This window comes from Manis javanica, chromosome Y, assembly GCF_040802235.1.
Source record: "Manis javanica isolate MJ-LG chromosome Y, MJ_LKY, whole genome shotgun sequence".
Taxonomy (NCBI): Eukaryota; Metazoa; Chordata; class Mammalia; order Pholidota; family Manidae; genus Manis; species Manis javanica.
The window spans coordinates 1,550,733-1,568,607 of NC_133175.1; positions in this window are offsets into that span (position 1 = coordinate 1,550,733).

A 17,875-nucleotide genomic window follows, 5' to 3' on the forward strand; every position below is an offset into this window, starting at 1 on the left:
ATTTGGGGGAACTAGTTTGGGGCTATAGCTCTCCTTAAAGTTTTTTACTTATTCCTAATAAATTTGGACAACCAGAAAGTAATATACTTGTAAATCATTCTCCTTCCATGTTTGGCTTTTTTGAAAGTTGACTTTATTTTTGTTTTGCTGTTTTAAAATTCTTTCCAGTGCCTTTAAATAGTTTTTCTAATATATCCAGTTTTTTAAATTGTTATCTGTGGGCGGTCATGTATTTATTTTGCTTTGCTGCCATTATTGGAAATTTCAAAACTGAATTAATTTGACTAATTTTCTTGATCAGATTCATGTTAATGTTACAATCATTTAAAAATAAAGCTTAAATATATTCAATGTATCTTAAGTAAGGTAGGAAATCACCTTAATCATTAAATGGCCTTAAATGATTAAAACAATGTTTCACTGATGACAAATGTAGTCATTCCTAATACACCATTTATTGACTAATTCAAGTTAAGGAGATATTATTTCATTTCACATATTTTATCAATATAATACTAGAACTTCCAGTTCAGTGAAAACAATCAGAAAACAACATACTGGTTTTCTCAGATTTTTGTCTTAAAATTTTAGCTAGCTTTTTCAGTATCAAATGCATTGTTTCACTAATGTTCAATGCTCTTTCATTCTCCAGTAAGCTCTAATTTGTGGCCATTTTCAGCCTTTGCAGTTAGTGTGGATTGCAAATTTGAACACTGTAGGCAGATGACCCAGGAAAGTTTTTCCAGAGGTTGATATGACCTGAGATTGAAACAACTAAAATTACCAGATTGCAAAAATAAAGCATTAAAAAAATTTTGGACTCCTTTGCAAACATCATAGTTTTCATTTTATTATCACCTAATTCTCATCATAGGCACAGGGATCCAGCTGATTGCTTGGTGAGTAACTATGACGAATTCCAGTGTTTTACTTCTGCAATGTGTGAATCTGTGTGTATTAGCACTTGTGTGTGTATATATAGGTGTGTGTGTGTGTGTGTGTGTGTGTTTGTGCATTATGCGCTTAAAGGACAGTTTGAGATATAAGTACAGGAAAGGTGGGGTGGGAAAGAAATAGTGGAGAAAGAGTTAATTCAAGCCAGTCAAAAAACTATTGAGTGGCTACTCTGTGTAATAAAATGAACCAGCCAGTATAGTGAATATAAAAGTCCAGGCCAGAAGTCCCCTTGATTCAATGGGTAATTTTCAGGTAGCTAATTTGAGCAGTCCTTTCAAGACACAGAGTGGCAATTTTTAAATTGTAGTCATATTACATGCAGAGGACTTAGAGGAGGCTGGAGAGCCTAATGTAGCTCTTGGGTCCAGTTCCTCCTTCAAGACAAAAAGAGCTTTATTTTCCTCTAGTTTTCACAGGTGACATCTTGGTAAAATGCTTTGAATAAAAAGTTCCTTTAAGGAAAAGTTGAAAATGATATCAAAATTTTGAGCTCCTAGGAGACAGGGATGGCAGATCACAACACTTCCAAAAGAATGATATAAAATAATTTAATCACACCAATAATTACAGTAAAAGGAAATATACTATGTTAATGATAAATATAAGAAATATTTGTGATAATGTAATAAATCACCATATCTTCAAATCGAGAATTTATGTTTCACAGCTTTCAATGTGATATTACATCAGTCATTTAATGAAAATTTAATCAGGTGGTTTCTGGTTTTGTAAATATGACTAACTGTTTTCTTCATTTTTTTTTAAATTTCAGATGAAAGAAAATATTTAAAAACACTTACACATTAATGTGAAAATAGAGCAAAATATGAAGGCAAGGCAGAAACCTCCTCCCACATGTACTCAGGAAAGCAACTAGAGCAAATACAGTTAACCATGTTAATGACCTGAAGGCTGCAGAGAAGGCCATCTATACCTGGTGAGGAAGAGAAGGGTGAGGTGGCAGAGCTTGGGTCAATCAGAATGCAAGTTGTACCCCTATCCCAGCCCACAGGTCAAAGGAAGAAAAGATCAGGGAGGGAATAAGCACTCAAAAAATCTCTAGAAACACGAGTCAACATTGCATTGGGCTTTGGTGACTAATGGGTCTGGACACCAGGGGGAACTGGAGCACTGTTGGAGGCTGAGATTCCTGCTGCTTCTGGAGGACAAGTATGTGCTGTGAGTCCTGCTGATGTGGAAGTTTGAAAAATTTACCAGCAGCTGGGGTTGTGACAGAGGGGTAGATATTGGAAAGAGCTAGCCCTGGAGGAGAAAGAGCAGATAAACAATGTTTCCTCAGCCCTCCCTCAGCCTAACTGGTCAGGTGCCAGTAGGAACCACCTACAAATGCTCCATCTCATTCACTGTTGGCTCTGATTCATGGGCTGCCTCCCTGCACACCCATCCATCTGGCTAGCTCAACCAAGCAATGGGTAGACTTTGTTGCCTTACAGATAGAAGGTGACTTTGCTTTCTGGCAGGTGGAAGAAGAATTTCCTAGCTTTCTAGGCCCTCCCTCAGCCTTACGGGTCAGGTGCAAGTGAGAAAATCTCCAAATACACCTTCTCCTTCATTGGCAGCTCAGCGCCATGTTGTGTTCCCTGCACACACACCCCACTCACCCTGGTAGCCCAGCAGCAGCCACCATTGCTTCCTAGCAGGTAGAGAGTGGCCTGGCCAGCAGAACTGCCTCTTGACATGCAAAGGGCATGCTTATGGGAACTGTCAGAGTTTGATAACAAATCAGCTGTGGCCTATAGGTAAGCAGAAAGGCAGCTATGCTCACAACCCACCAACAGCAACAATAGCTCCACCTCAAAATGGAACCAAGTACTGGTGGGCAAAGAGTCTTAAGCTTCTGGGCACCACAGGACACCTTCTTCATCAAGCCATTGCTCTCTAGACCAGGAGGAATAGAGGATTTATTAATACAAAGGAAGAAACACAGAAACCTAGACAAAATGAGGGGGCACAAGAATATGCTCCAAACAAAAGGATAAGATAAGACACCAGATAAAAGGCTGAATGAAATTGAGATTACCAATCTTCTTGATAAAGATTTCTAAGTAAGAGTCATAAACATGCACACTGACATGAATAAATGAATTGACGATCACAGTAAGAACTTCTACAATGAGATAGAAGATTTGGAAAAAAAAAGCCACTCAGAGCTGAAGAATACTGTACCTGAAATGAAAAATACAATGGAGGGAATGAATAGTAGACTGCTGTAAGTAAAGGAAAGAGTCAATGAGATGGAAAATAGTGAACAGGAATGTAACCAAGCTGAGGTACAGAGAGAAAAATGTTTCTAAAACTAAAAAAAAGATGCAAAGAGAGCTGTGTTACAACTACGAATGAAACAATATTCACATAATACAGGTACCAGAAGGAGAGCAGAGAGACAAAGGAGTATAATGTCTCTTTGAAGAAATAATTGTTGAAAACTTCACCAATCTGGTGAAGGATATAGACATCTGGCTCTGGAAGCACAGAGAGCCCCTAACAAAAGCAACCACAGAAAAAAAAAACCCACTAAGACATATAATACTTAAAATAACAGAGATTAAGAATAAAGAGAGGATTTGAAAGCAGCATGAGAGGGGCAAAAAACTAGTTATAAGAGTAATTACTTCCCAGGTTCTCAGCAGACTTCTCAGCAGAAATTTTACAGGCCAGAAGAGAGTGGCATAAAATGTTTAATGTATTGAAGCTACAGAGAATTTAACCAAGAATCTTCTACTCACCAAGGTTATCACTCAGAATCAGAGAGGTTAAAAGTTCCCTGCACAAACTAAAGTTAAAAGAATTTACTACCACCAAACCAGCCTTACAGGATATGTGAAAGAAACTTCTGTAGATGTAAATGTTCTTCAGCCTAAATATTTTTCATCAACAAAAATTAACTCACAGTAAATGTAGTAGACCAATTATTTAGTGAGAAGGTATGCTATTAAAGTAAAAAGTAGAAAAATAAACTATACGCAAAATTAATCAAGGAACACAGAAAAGATGTAGATAATGGCATTTTCTATATAAAGTGTGGATGAGGACGAAGGATAAAATGTAGTACTTTAAGATTGTTTTCAAAATAGAGCAACTATCTGCTTAAAACAGACTGCTGTATGCTTAAGAAACAATGAATCTATGGTAACCACAAACCTAAAGCCTATAATAGACATACAGAAAGATTTAAAAAGAAAATCAACCATAACACTAAAGAAACCCATAAAATCACAAGAGAAGGAGAAAGCAACAAAGGAGAACTAAAAAACACAACCAGAAAACAATTAAAATGTCAATAGATACATACCTACCAATAATTACTTTATATGAATGGATCAAATTCATCAATGAAAAGACATAGATAGGCAGAATAAAGAAACAAGATCTAGTTATATGTTACCTACAAGAGACTCATTTCAAACCTAAAGACAAACATAGACTGAAAGTGAAGGGATGGGAAAGATATTTCATGCAAATAAAAGGGAAAAAAGGGAAGTAAGATTACTTATGTCAGTATTTAATTCAGACAAAATAGACTTCAAAACAAAGAAAGTAATAAGAGACAAAGAAGGATATTACATAGTGACAAAGAAATTAGTCCAATAAGGGGATATAAAAATGGTAAATATCTATGTATCTGACATAGGAGCACCTGAATATATCAAATGCTAATAGTCCTAAATGGGAAAATAGACTGCAACACAATCATATTAGGAGACTTTAACACCCCACTTATATCAATGGACAGATCACCCAGACAGAAAATAAATAAGGAAACAGAACCATTAAATGACACATTAGACCAGATGGACTTAACAGATATCTACAGAGCATTCCACCCCAAAGCAGTAAGATACACATATTTATCAAGTGTACTGGGAGGATTCTTCAGAACAGATTACATATTAGTACACAGAGAACCTCAGTAAATTCACATAGGTTGATATTGTATTAAGCATGTTTTCAGATCACAATGGTATGAAAGTAGTCCAGTTACATGAAGAAAATAAAAACCCACAAGCACATGGCTAAATGACATGCTTCCAAATAATCAATGACTCAATGAACAAATCAAAGAGAAATAAAATAGTACTGTGTTTATTGCTGTACTATTTAGAGTAGCCTAGATATGAAAGCAATCAAAGTGTCCATCAATAGATAAATGGACAAAGAGGAGGCTGTACATATAAACAATGGAATACTGTTCAGCCATAAAAAGAAAGAATAATGCCATCTGTGACAACCTGGATGGACTTAGAGGGCATTATGCTGAGTGAAATAAGCCAGGCAGAGAAAGACAAGTACCACAGAATTTCACTTACATGTGGAATCTAAGAACAAAACAAAACAAAGTGAATAAAATAGCAATAAACTCAAACTTTGAGAAGTGACTGGTGGTTACCACGGGGAGACTTTAGGAGGAGTGGGTAAAGGGGATAAAGAAGCACAAAATTTCAATCATGATGTAAGTTTGGGATGGAAGTACAGCAAGGAGAATATGGTTACTGAATATAGTCAATTGTTCTACAACTTTCTAGTTGACAGTTACTGCACTAGTTGTGTAGGGATTTAATAATGTGTGTAACTATTGAATCATGATATTGTATACTTGAAACCAATATAATAGTGCATGTCACCTATATTTCATTAATTTTTTTAAAAACCATGAAATAAAAAAGATACTTAGACACACACATATACAGCTATACATATAAAAAATGTGTGTACATATATGCACAGAGATAGAGGGAAAGAGCCCCTACAGTACTGCGGACCAGATAAGGTAAATCTTTACAGTAGTAACTGGCCTAAGCAAGCTTAGAGTATAATTTAGGAAATAAAATTTATATTACAGAAAGAGAAATCAGAACAAGATGGAATCACATTATCTAAGAAAAGTGGTAAACTCAGGGATTTTTATATGAATATTTAAATATCCAATGGTTTTGAAAGATCATGAAGCCTTATGGAGGAGAGATATGGATTATTCCTGGATCACTAATTGAAAAAGTAATGAGAGGATGCATGTTGATAAAGCCACACATTAATTTACATTGGTTAATAATTTTGAAATTGTTTTCTTATATATATAAATATATAATGTGAAGTTTGCTAATTGAAGGCCATACTTTCAAAAGGATGTTTTGTTGATTCCTGTACTTGATTCTGCTATTATAAACTGACTTTTGAAAGAATGTTTCAAATAATGACAATCATTTTTGTCCCTTAAATCATGCTTTATTCTATGTGTTCCTGGAGAAAAAGATAGAATTGTACGATCACAAGAACAACACCTTTTGTTTCAGGCACCAAACTCAGGAAAGGAAGCCTGAGAATCAAATAGCCCAGTTGCATGAGTTTATATGTCAAGGCTTCATTTATTCTTAATGGGGCCATCAGTGCATTTTGTGATCGCAGGAATTAAGAGGTCAGTTTGATTCCTCCAATTATGGACTTCCTAAAAGTTGGCTGCTCAGTCATAAAGGAAATAGAAGGATACTTTGGAGAATTAATGGCTGCCCATGTGTGCTGAGTCAGTCTTGTATTTTATAGGAGGCTATGCTGACTTATGCAGGACCACTTCGTTTCTCTGAGATGATCCGTTTTAACATGCTGATTGCTTCTTCTAGGACATCATTTTCCCTGAGAAACATGGGCTGTTTGTATAGTTTCACAAAATTCTGTACAGGAGAAGAGAGAAAACTTGAATGGAGCAACAGTGGAAATTCTAAAGTGAAACAACATGTGCAGAGACCTACATTCAACCCAAAAATACAAAGGTGGGAGGATTGCTATGATATTTCAGTTGAGAGATAGAGACTGGTAAGTCCATTATGGACATCATTGGTTTAATCATGTTCATTGAAAGAGAGCAGAATGGTTTGAGCGCTCTCCATTGAAATATTGTTTTATCTACCCCCTTACCCTTCCATCTCCACTGTTCTTTATTTCTTCCTTAATGAATTCCATAAAGTAGTAAAACCAAGAAAAGAAGATAAAATGGGCCAAAACTTAGTACAGGAACATGAATCGCCATGATGAATTTCATTAATTAAAAGTGGAAATTAAAGACCAACCTGTGAAAAAGTGTACCTCTGAAGGTTCTTCCAGGACGTTGCTGTTCTAATTTCAGAAGTTTATTTGACAGAAATGTTTAAAATATGGTGTATAGGAAAAATATGGTGACCCAGAATAAAAATCACAGTGGGAGGAAAAGAAGCCTTATTTCTTTTTCCTTTCCAGTGCATGATTTGATTAGACAAGCACCAAAAACTATAGTGGGATGTAGCTAAAGTTCCTTGTATATACAAATATAAAAAGGTGTTCTGTCTAGAAGACATGTATGGATAGTCAATCACTTTTTTTTAACTGTGAGAATTTCCTTCCAAATAAGCTCTTCAGAATCACAACGTCTTTGGATGAGCAAATAATGATAGGGGAGAAGATGGGATTAGAGGGGCCAAAGAATAAGGAACAGAAAGGAGAGTGACCTTAATTGCTCTCTAAGTGCATATTAAACAATGTGGTCAGTTCGAATAAACACAATCTCAATTAACCAGAATGCAAGTATCTAGAAGTGCAAATAAATTGAAATGACTTCTTCTATTTACTCTGGTTCCTGGATATAAAGAGACAAAGCAGAATAGCAACAACATCATCTACAAAACAGCGGCAGAGGCCATGACATGCTGGTTATTTTTTAATGCCATTTTTCTCTCCACCTCCATTTTCTGCTCTGTTCTTTGCTCTGGGAGGTTTACCAGTTGCCTATATCTACTGAACTTCCTTGTTCCCTTGGTATAGGTGGAGTTCAGTCAAAATAAATTGATATAAGGATGTTAGATGGCAGGAGGAGTGAGAGGTCAGGATATTTTTTCCCCTCATTTCTTCCTTATGTCAAAGCAGTGGTTTTATTTGTTCCATCTTTATGGCACAGCTCCTGCCAGGCAGCTTCTCTTCTTTGGCTCCAGCTCTGCAAGCACTAGTGGCCTTATCTCTTCCTTCTGAATTGTCTTAATACTCATGTCAGAAATATGAGTATGATTTGCATTAAGTTGTGGATAAAAAAGACATCTTTCAAAACTACTAAATATCTATAAAAACAAAATCAGGTTAGAAGGAAGGAATCTTAATTATATGTTCAGCTATTCAAGAACTCTAAGTAATTCCACTGCCATCACATTTTCTCAGTGTCCTATCAAAGGTGGAGAACTGAGGAGTCTTAGACACTGTAGCAGGACAAAGAATCTCAGAAGATGGGCAAACTCTCTGCTGCTCTCTTTGTACATGTAGCTCCTCTTATTTTGCAATTTAGAATGTGTCTGTGACTGCTTTGATAGGATATGGAGAGAGTGACCTGGAACTTCTAAGCAAGGTATTAGGAAATAAGATCTTCTACTCACTACGGAAAAATTGCAAACTATCCTATTAGAGAAAGAGAGGTCACTCTGAAGGGAGAAGCCCCAGACAATGAAACACACCATGAAAAAGGAAGCCACTAAGGCATAGCCAACTGATGGCATCTGCCATTTTGCTCAGCTGTCTGAGAGACCCGTAGAAATATGGGCAGAGGAACCTCCCATATGGAACCAAACCAATACATAGAATTGTGAGAAATATGTTTTAATTTAGTTGCTGAATATTGATATGACTTATGATGGGTCATGAATAACTACAGCAATTGGTAATCTAAGTACTAGTAGTGTGACTGTGCAACGTACTTAAGTTTCCTGAGGTTCAATTTTATCATTTTCAAAATGTGAATTTTAGTAGCTAACATTAACTTAGAATGTTAATGTAATACATTATAGATGACATTAAAGTCTAAGCTACAAATGGGATAAATGTTTAAAGTAGCCATTTGTTATAGAGCTTAGGATGCAGGAAATATTCAGTAAATATTGTTCTTATTGGTAACACTATCATTACATATTTTTTTATCTTCACCTCCTAGGATGATTTTTCACACACACACACACACATTACAATCACTTGGGCATATATAATATCTATTGTAATATTTTACAATATACATTTTCAAGTATGGGATTACAAGAAAGCACAGAAAAGATTACAGTGATTTCACAGCAAGAGACTGTGGGGACAGGGAAAAGGGAGTGACTAAATCTAAAGTGGAAAGCAAAAGTTCCATAAATGATGGAAACTATTCAAACTGAGACTTGAATAATGAGAGCTTGCTTTTGAAGGGCAAGTCTAGAAATAAGCATTCCTAATAAATATAGGAATATGGTAGTGTGGATACCAATGCATAAGAGAAGACTTTGATATTAAAGAAAATGGCCTATACAGAGAACCAGGAGAGGTCAAGGGTATGTGTAGAGAACACATGCAGGATATAAGCATTGATGTGAGATAAAGGCTGGGTGATTTTGGAGGAATTTGCACATTTTTCTTTGGATTTGAAACATATCCTGAGAGCAAAAAGCCATTGTAATTAAAGTTGAAACCCTTGGTCGTGTGAACGATGTATTGAATAAAGAGCAATTTTTGGAGACTTGTCTGTAAGGGTGGCAAGAAGAGACAGGCTGGTATTAAAGAAGTCAAAGAAAATGGACAGTGGTTCTTGAATTCCAGAAAAGTTTCTGAAGGAACATCAGTAAAATTTGGTAGCTTCTAGGTGAGGGAGATAAAGAAGAAGGCAAAGGTGGGTCTTAGGTTTTTATGCTTAGACACTTGGTAAACTATAGTGACCGTCACAGACAGGAAATAGAGGAGGATAGAAAAGACTGCTTCCCTTTTATAGAAGAAAGGAACGGGGAGGAAGTGTAAGGCAGTTGTTATTCTCAAGTAAGCATTTAATTTCTACTAGATACTTTTACAAAGGCCTTCACATAAATGTTTTCTAATTACTACAATATTAGTGTAACTCTATGATCATATAGAAAATCGAGCTTAAATTAGATTGCTACTTGAATAAGAAATATGGAGGGAATGGCAAGGTTTTATGATTTCAAGATCCATAGATAGACATTTCTTAGTTAGAAAGGTGGATATGAAGCTAATAATAAGGATTGAGAGCTAGACAGAGACAGATAGATATCCAGATACACAGTGGTTGATGTTGCCTTGGGAATAGATGAGAGGGGATAAAGTGAGAAACAAGAAGCTCAAACACAGAATGCTGTAAAACGCCAGCAGTAGGAAGTTGAGAAGAGGATGAATTATTCTGTGAACTGGAGGCAGTCCTGATGCAGAAAAAGAGGTCAGTAGAGAGGAATGCCTGAAGCTGGGGTAGGGGAATGGAAGAGGGCAAATTAGAAGAGAGTTGACACACAAATAATATACTGCTGAGTGTGAAGGAGGATTGAGGCAAGAAAAGTGAACATTAGGATGACACCTCAAAGATATACATAGTTGGAATAGTCTTGGCGCTATTTGTTTTCTTTCCTCCCAAACCTTCATCATGCATTTCATTGGGTTTACTCTTATTCTCAAAGACCTTCCACCTAGGGCCCTCTATCCTCTGTGTAAGTCGGGTTGAATATGAAGGCTGCTATGGAAAAGTCTTCCTAGGATTTTCCGTCACTTCTATTCATTGTTAAATCCTTTGTTGCTGGTACCTCATGTCAACTTCTCTGTACATCAGCTCTGTATGTCAGTGCTGAAGCTCATGCACTAGTGAATATTTAAGAAACAACACAAGGAGAGTAAATTTTATGAGTTCTCGTTTGTTTGATTATGTCTTTGTTCTACTCATGAAATTTTTGAAAATATGGCTGGGCATAGACAATACAGTTTTAAAATTATTTAAACTCTTAGAGTTATTTTAACTCTTTTAAACGTGGCCATTTTTCTCAATGAAAGCAACTTGGATATTCCTTTTACATCTCTGGCTGTTCTGATTTTTATGAGGAATATTTAAATAATGATTATTTTCCCTTCATTGTTTAAAGGCATTGTGATCCCTTTCAAATTGAATATTGAGATAGCCTGTTCTGAGAAATCTTCTTCTGTTTGTTCCTTCATAATTTTCTTTACTCAGTTTTCTGAGTTCCCTCTTCCTGTAGTCTGTATAGAATTGCATTAAGTATCCTTTGTTTCAACTTTTCTATCATACATTATAACTCAGTCTCTTTCTAAGTTTTTGAGTTTTTTTCTCAGGAATACTTCTTATATTTTATTACACTTTTCCTTAAAATTAGCAATCCTATTTTTACTTCAAGAATATTTTTATTGTTCTGCCATTGTTTTTTTTTCTATAACATCCTGTTCTTCTTTTAAATGTGTATTATACATTCTGAGTCTACTCAAGAATACCTAAACAACATATCATTTTCATTATTTTAAGCTCTCTTTTTGTTTCTGACAGATTTATTTTTCCTTAAAGGGCCATTTTTATACTGTTTCACTCAGTCCTTTTGCCACAAATACTGTTTAATCTTTTCTCTGTCATATTTAAGGGGGGAAAAATAGCAAAGCTAAGTGATTTAGACCAAGTTTTGTTGGCTTACTGTTTTCTCTTTAGGATGCATCAGCCCGTAACTAGTATTTATCATTTAGACCCTAAACCGCCAGAATTTAACAAATATCTTTTCGTTAGAATGCTGATCATCAGAAGAGCATTGATGGTGTGATGTAGTAAATTCATTCTACTAATGAGTAACATTATTAAGTTTTGTTATTGTGGTGGCAGTGAATCACTATTTTGTTGGTTTTGTTTTATTCTTCTTGAGCTGAGATCCCTGACTATAGTTTTCTGATTCCTCCGACTCAAGTGTTTAAATGCTGCTAGGTACCTGGTAGAAGCACAAAAAATTTTATTTAGAAGGAAATAGCATAATCCTAGGCCCTATGTTTGCAAATGGACTGCCTGGCAATCAAGAATAATCAAACATCCAAGTGAAAAATATGAACAATTGCATATTTGTATGCAATTAATAATGTAACCTCAAAAAATATGAAGCAGCTATTATAAAAATAGAATGAGAAATAAGTTCATGAGTTAGTTACTCATACATACCAGCAATTATTGAAACTATTAATTTTTTCATTTAACCAATAGTCCTAACCATACAATTAACTGCCAACAATAACTACAGAGAAAATTAAGAGAGAAAAGTTTTGAAGAGCATAATTAGTATACCTGATCTTTACAGCACTACGCTGGACAACTGTAGAATAAAAACCCTCTTCAGGGATATAAAGCAGATGAAATTTTCAAATAATTGAAATCACAATAAAAATTTCAGCTTCTTATGTGACTGTGCATGTTAATTTTTTCTATACAGTTTAAAAATGTATACGGAAATCCAAAGAAACAAGCATTGTAAGGATGTTTTTGAAGTATAATGAAGTAATGAAACTTGCTCTATCAAATATCAAGAATTATTATAAGGCTACAGTGATTAAAACTGTTGTACTGACACATGACACAATAGGTGAATAGAAAAATGGAAAATTTTTTGAGATGGAACAAAGCTTCAGAGAAGGTGAATTTAAGAGATCTTTATTTGGGTTCCTGAGAGTGGCCTTCGTGCAGCTCTGTTCTCTAAGCCAATTCACCTGCACACCCTATGTGCACACTCTCTATGAGCACCTGATCACCTAATTAAGGCCTACCCTGCAGCAGCCAAACTTCTGTGTCATCAATTGCAACGTGTAACGCTCTCCACAGCCCGAAGGAACTTCTTTGACCAGAGAATAAACACAGCACTGCAGCTGTCCCTAGGAGTCTGAATTGCTAAAACAAAGAAACAAGCATTATAGAGATGTTTTAGAAGTATAACAAAGTAATGAAACTTGCTCTATCAAATATCAAGAATTATTATAAGGCTACAGTGATTAAAACTGTTGTGCTAGCACATGACACAATAAGTCAATCGAGACATCGAAAAATAACAGATGACTGTAAGGCTGGAGGTACCAGAGGGAGGAAAAGCAAGGACAGTGCAGGCAGAGCAGAGACAGCACCAAGTAGCTGTGTGCTGTATGGGAAGGAACAAACAGCTCTTCCTGGATTCCAGTCCCATGATGTGCCAACAAACCCTGGATGCAGACCCCCTTCATCCAGAAGGAGGAGACCCCTGGCCGTCCATCACCCGACCCTGAGCCAATAAAAATTCCCCACATACCCCTGGTGAGGCCCACTTCCCCCTCCCTTATCTGTTCTCTTAAAAACGCCCCACCTGCCCTGCTGAGCGCAACTTCCCCAGCCTGTCCCGGTGCAGACTGGTGAACCTCACCCAGGATTGCACTCAAATAAACTGCCTGGCCTTTTGTTGCCCTTCATCACAAGCTTATTTCGGTTAGAATTTACCTTACATTTGGTGCTGAAAAAAACCAGGATGGAGCGTGAGCACCGGCTCCTGACTGGCCACCGGTGGCCCCGCCCCCGACTTCCCTGACCCAGGACCTCAGCCTGCTCTCTGCGGCATGGACTATTTTCTGGTGAGTTCCTCAGTTTTCCCGTTCTGTTTCCCTTCCTAACCAGTTTGCACCTCGTCCGTCCAAAATTGTAGCTATGTCCAAGTTGGGGCATCTGGCCCCTGGGCATCCAGCTCACCCTCTGTGGGCATCCGGCCCCCCCGGCCCTGCAGTGTGGGAGATGTCCCTACTCCAGGCCCCAGGACGTCTCCCCTGACTTGGTGTGCTTGGGACGCTGGGCGCTCCTCTCAGCGGGATTAGTTGGGGGGTGACAGACATGGGGAACCAGCCCTCGAAAGCAGAGGCTCAGACCACCTGTGGTGTCTCATTTCTAATTTGGCTGCTCTATGTTTGTCCCGGGAAGTTCAAAACAGAAGCTAGTCTTCCTTTGCTCTGAGACCGGGCCTCAGTATCCCTTAGACAATCAATCTCGCTGGCCCCCTAGGGAACTTTTGATTTTGGCCTCCTCACCGACTTGACTAATTATTGCCACCGGAGCAGAGAGTGGGGTGAAATCCCATATGTGCAGGCTTTTTGGACTCTGTGCTCCCACCCAGACCTGTGTGTTAAGTGTACTCCTTCCCAAGTTTTGTTGACCCAGGCCTCCGCCAAGGACCGCCGACCTCTACCATTCCTATTACTGGGAGGCTCTTCTCTGCCAGATTCGGTGGAGGATCTAGGCTACAACCCTTCCCGCTCCTCCAGGCCCACTTCAGGGCCCAACCTCTTCCTCAATGTCCATTTTGTTCCCTTTCTCCTCTGGCCTCTCCACCATCTTGTTCCCCTTCTCTTCCGGTCATGCTGCTGTCTTGCTCCACAGGTGCTGACTCCACTTCAGAAAAAATGGATAAAACTCCCCCATATCCTGGTCCCCTTCCTTCAAGTTCTGCATCAATTCCCGGGTTGTATCGCCCATTGCCAGTGTCACCTCCTGTGTCCCCTACTTCAAACTCTCTGCCATCCTACTCACCGCAGCTGGCACCCAAATGGTCTAGCCCTCCCATAACTCGCTTTAAGTCACAGTGGTCTCGGGCTCCTGCGATGGCTCCTCTGCGGGAGGCGGTGGGACTGAAGGGGTAGTGCAGGTTCATGGTCTGTTATCCCTGGCAGACTTGTCCCAAGTGGAATAGCAATGGGGGTCATTTTCCTCCAACCCCGTAATGTCCGCTAAACAGTTTAAATATCTCGCATGAGCTTACAAGCTCACCTGGCACGATGTACATGTAGTCCTCCAATCCACTCTAACCCCAGAGAAATATGACTGTGTCACAGCACTGTGTCAATGAGTCCCACACCACAGATGAATGGGAACCTATGGGCAGGGAGGCTGTTCCTCTACAGGAACTCCTGTGGGATTATAATTCTCTTGAGGTTGAGGTGTGCTGGGATCGCATGGTTCGCTACTTGTTGGCGGGTATGAACTCAACTGCCCAAAAGGCCATCAATTAAGATAAGCTTAGAGAAATTACCCAGAGGCCTGATAAAAAACCCATCAGAATTCCTCAAGCACCCCAAGGAAAACCTAGGGGCTTTTACTAAGATTGACCCGGCATCAGCTTTGGGTTCCTCTCTCCTGGCCATGCATTTTATAACTCAGTTGGCTCCCAACATCAGGCACAAGCTTAGAAAGGCTGAAGATGGTCCCCAGACACCCCTAGGAGACCTGGTAGATATGGAATTTAAGGTTTTTCATGCCCGAGAGTACGAGAGTGAGAGGAGGTCAGCTGCCTGAATGGCAGAACAGTCTCGCGCTATAAAAGCAGCTCTGCAACCAGCTCGTGGGGATTGTCGGGGTGTCCCTGAAGATTGACTCAAACCTCCGGGCCCTTGCTTTCGGTGTGGCAAGGAAGGGCACTGGGCACTAAAGTGCCCCAACCATCCACGTAGACTGACCAAACCATGGCCTAGCTGCTGTAAGTGAGGTCGTTGGAAAGTAGACTGTCCACTCAGGGGTAGTCCTCCTCTGATGGCAGAGCACCATGGAGGGTAAATGCCCTCAAATGACTGTGCTTCAGACCTGCTGTGAATCCTTGAAGATTGAAAATGCCTGGACTCGGACACCCCAATTGCCCTCAACAAGCTCAGGGTCAAGCTGTGGGTAGCAGGTAAGCCCATCTCCTTTGTGGACATGGGGGCTACCTACTCTGTTCTCCTCTCCTTTAAAGGGATTTTATACCCTGCCAAGCTCTCTGTAGTTGGGGTCATGGGAACCCTCTCCAGGCCTTTAGAGATGGGGCTGGTGGCCTGCACCTTAAGGCATCCTGTTTACAGATTCCTTTCTGGTCATGCCTTCCTGTTCTACCCCTCTTATGATCTGCTCGATAAGTTAGGAGCCTCTATTTCCCTCCCACCTTTTGAATGCTTAGGTTCCCTCATTGCTTTGGTCTGTGAAGGAGGGTTAGATGACAGGGACCTGAGTCTCCCAACTCCCTGGACTGCTGTCAATCAGGTCATGGGGACATCTCCACACCTATGGTGGCAACTCACCTAACCCCAGTTTTAATATGCCTTAAAGACCCATCCTGCTTCCCTTCTTGGCCTCAATTTCCTATTTAGCAGGATCACCGAAGGGGACTACAGCCTATTGTTAACTGTCTGCTCTTGCAGGGGCTTTTAGTACCAACTAACTCTCCATGCAACCCTCCCATCTTGCTGGTAAAAAACCCTCCTGGAGCATATCACCTCGTTCAAGACCTCTGAATAATTAACTAGGCTGTTATTCCCTTACACCCAGTAGTAGTGCCTAACCCATATACTCTTCTGTCTCAGGTCCTTTCCAGTACCTCTCATTTTACTGTACTGCACCTTAAAGATGCCTTTTTCACTATACCTGTCCACTCAGACTTGCAGCTGCTATTTGCCTTCATGTGGGAAGACCCTGACACCTGTTGGTCTCGACAGTTGACCTGAACAGTTGTACCTCAAGGTTTTAGAGGTAGCCCCCATCTTTTTGGACAGTCCCTGGTGGAGGACCTCTCACTACATTCTATGGGCGAGAGTACTCCCCTCCAATATGTGGATGGTCTTTTACTTTGCAGCCCCTGAAAGGAGGCCTCGGTTCTGGACACCACATCCCTCCTTAATTTCCTGGCAGACATGGGATACAGAGTATCCCCTCCCAAAGCACAGCTGTCTCTACCTCAGGTGACATATCTTGGGCTAGCTCTAACTCCCACCACTAAAGCCCTGACAGTGGACCAAGTGTCTGTGATTAAAGCTCTCCTGCGACCTACTTCAGAAGCTGAGATACTACCTTTTCTAGGATTGGTAGGGTTTTTCAGACATTGGGTGACTAGCTGTGCCCTTCTGGCCAGACTGCTCTATGCGGCTGCCACAGAGACTCCCACTGGGCCACTAACTTCACCCACTGAGGTGGCTTTTGCTTTCAATCAGTTGCAGGATGCATTGCTCTGATCCTCCCCATTGATGCTCCCTGACTTAACTAAGCCCTTTACCCTATATACAGTAGATACAGCAGGGGTGGCCACCAGAGTGCTCATGCAGCCAGGGGGCCACGGGGCTCTTCCGTTGCCTTTCTCTCCAAAAAGTTAGGTACCACTGCCAGGGGGTGGCAGACTTGCCTCCAAGCCCTGGTAGCTGCGGGAAGCCTGGCCCCAGAAGCTCTGAAATTAACCCTCCAACAGCCCATTACTGTGTATTCCCTACACTGGTTACAAGGTCTTTTGAGTCATAAATCACAGGCCTCCTTAAGTCCTTCAAAGGTATAGGAATTCCACCTTCTGTTTATTGAACATCCACAGGTAACCCTACAAGTCTCTCCACCCCTTAACCTAGCATCCTTGCTTCCCATCAGCAATCAGGCAGATCAGCTCACTCATTTCTGTGTAGAGATTGTAGAGGCTCTTAGAAAACCTAGAGAGGGCCTACAAGACATGCCCCTCAAAGACCCTGACTTGACTTTTTTCGTGGACATAAGCTCAGTGAAGGGGAGTGATGGGGTGCGAAGGGCAGTCTATGCAGTGGTGACTTTGTCGCAGGTGATAGAAGCAAACCTACTCCCGTCTGGGACCACCTCCCAGAAAGCCAATTAGTGGCTTTTACCTGGGCATTACAGCTGGAAGCCCAGAAGAGGGCCACAATTTAAACTGACTCTAAATATGCCTTCCTAATTACACAGATTCATGCTGTGATTTGGAAGGAAAGGGGTTTCCTTACCATGAATGGAACCCCAATCATCAAAGGCAAGGATATCAGCTACCTGCTATAGGCCCTACAGGACCCCAAGGAAGTAGCCATCATGCATTGTAAGGGACATCAGAACGGAAATGATCCGGTAACCAGGGGTAATGCAGTGGCAGACGCCAAGTCCCAACAGTTAACATCCGGGTCTAGGCAACCCTTTGTGCTGTTTCTTTCCCCATCTCTATTGCCCCTATACCCCAATGATGAATGGCAACTGCTTCTACATCAAGGAGGGATGTTGGGAGGTCAGGGATGGATATACCTGAGGGATGAATTGCCCCCCACCCCGAGCCCAAGCAGAGATATCATATCCAAAATTCACCAG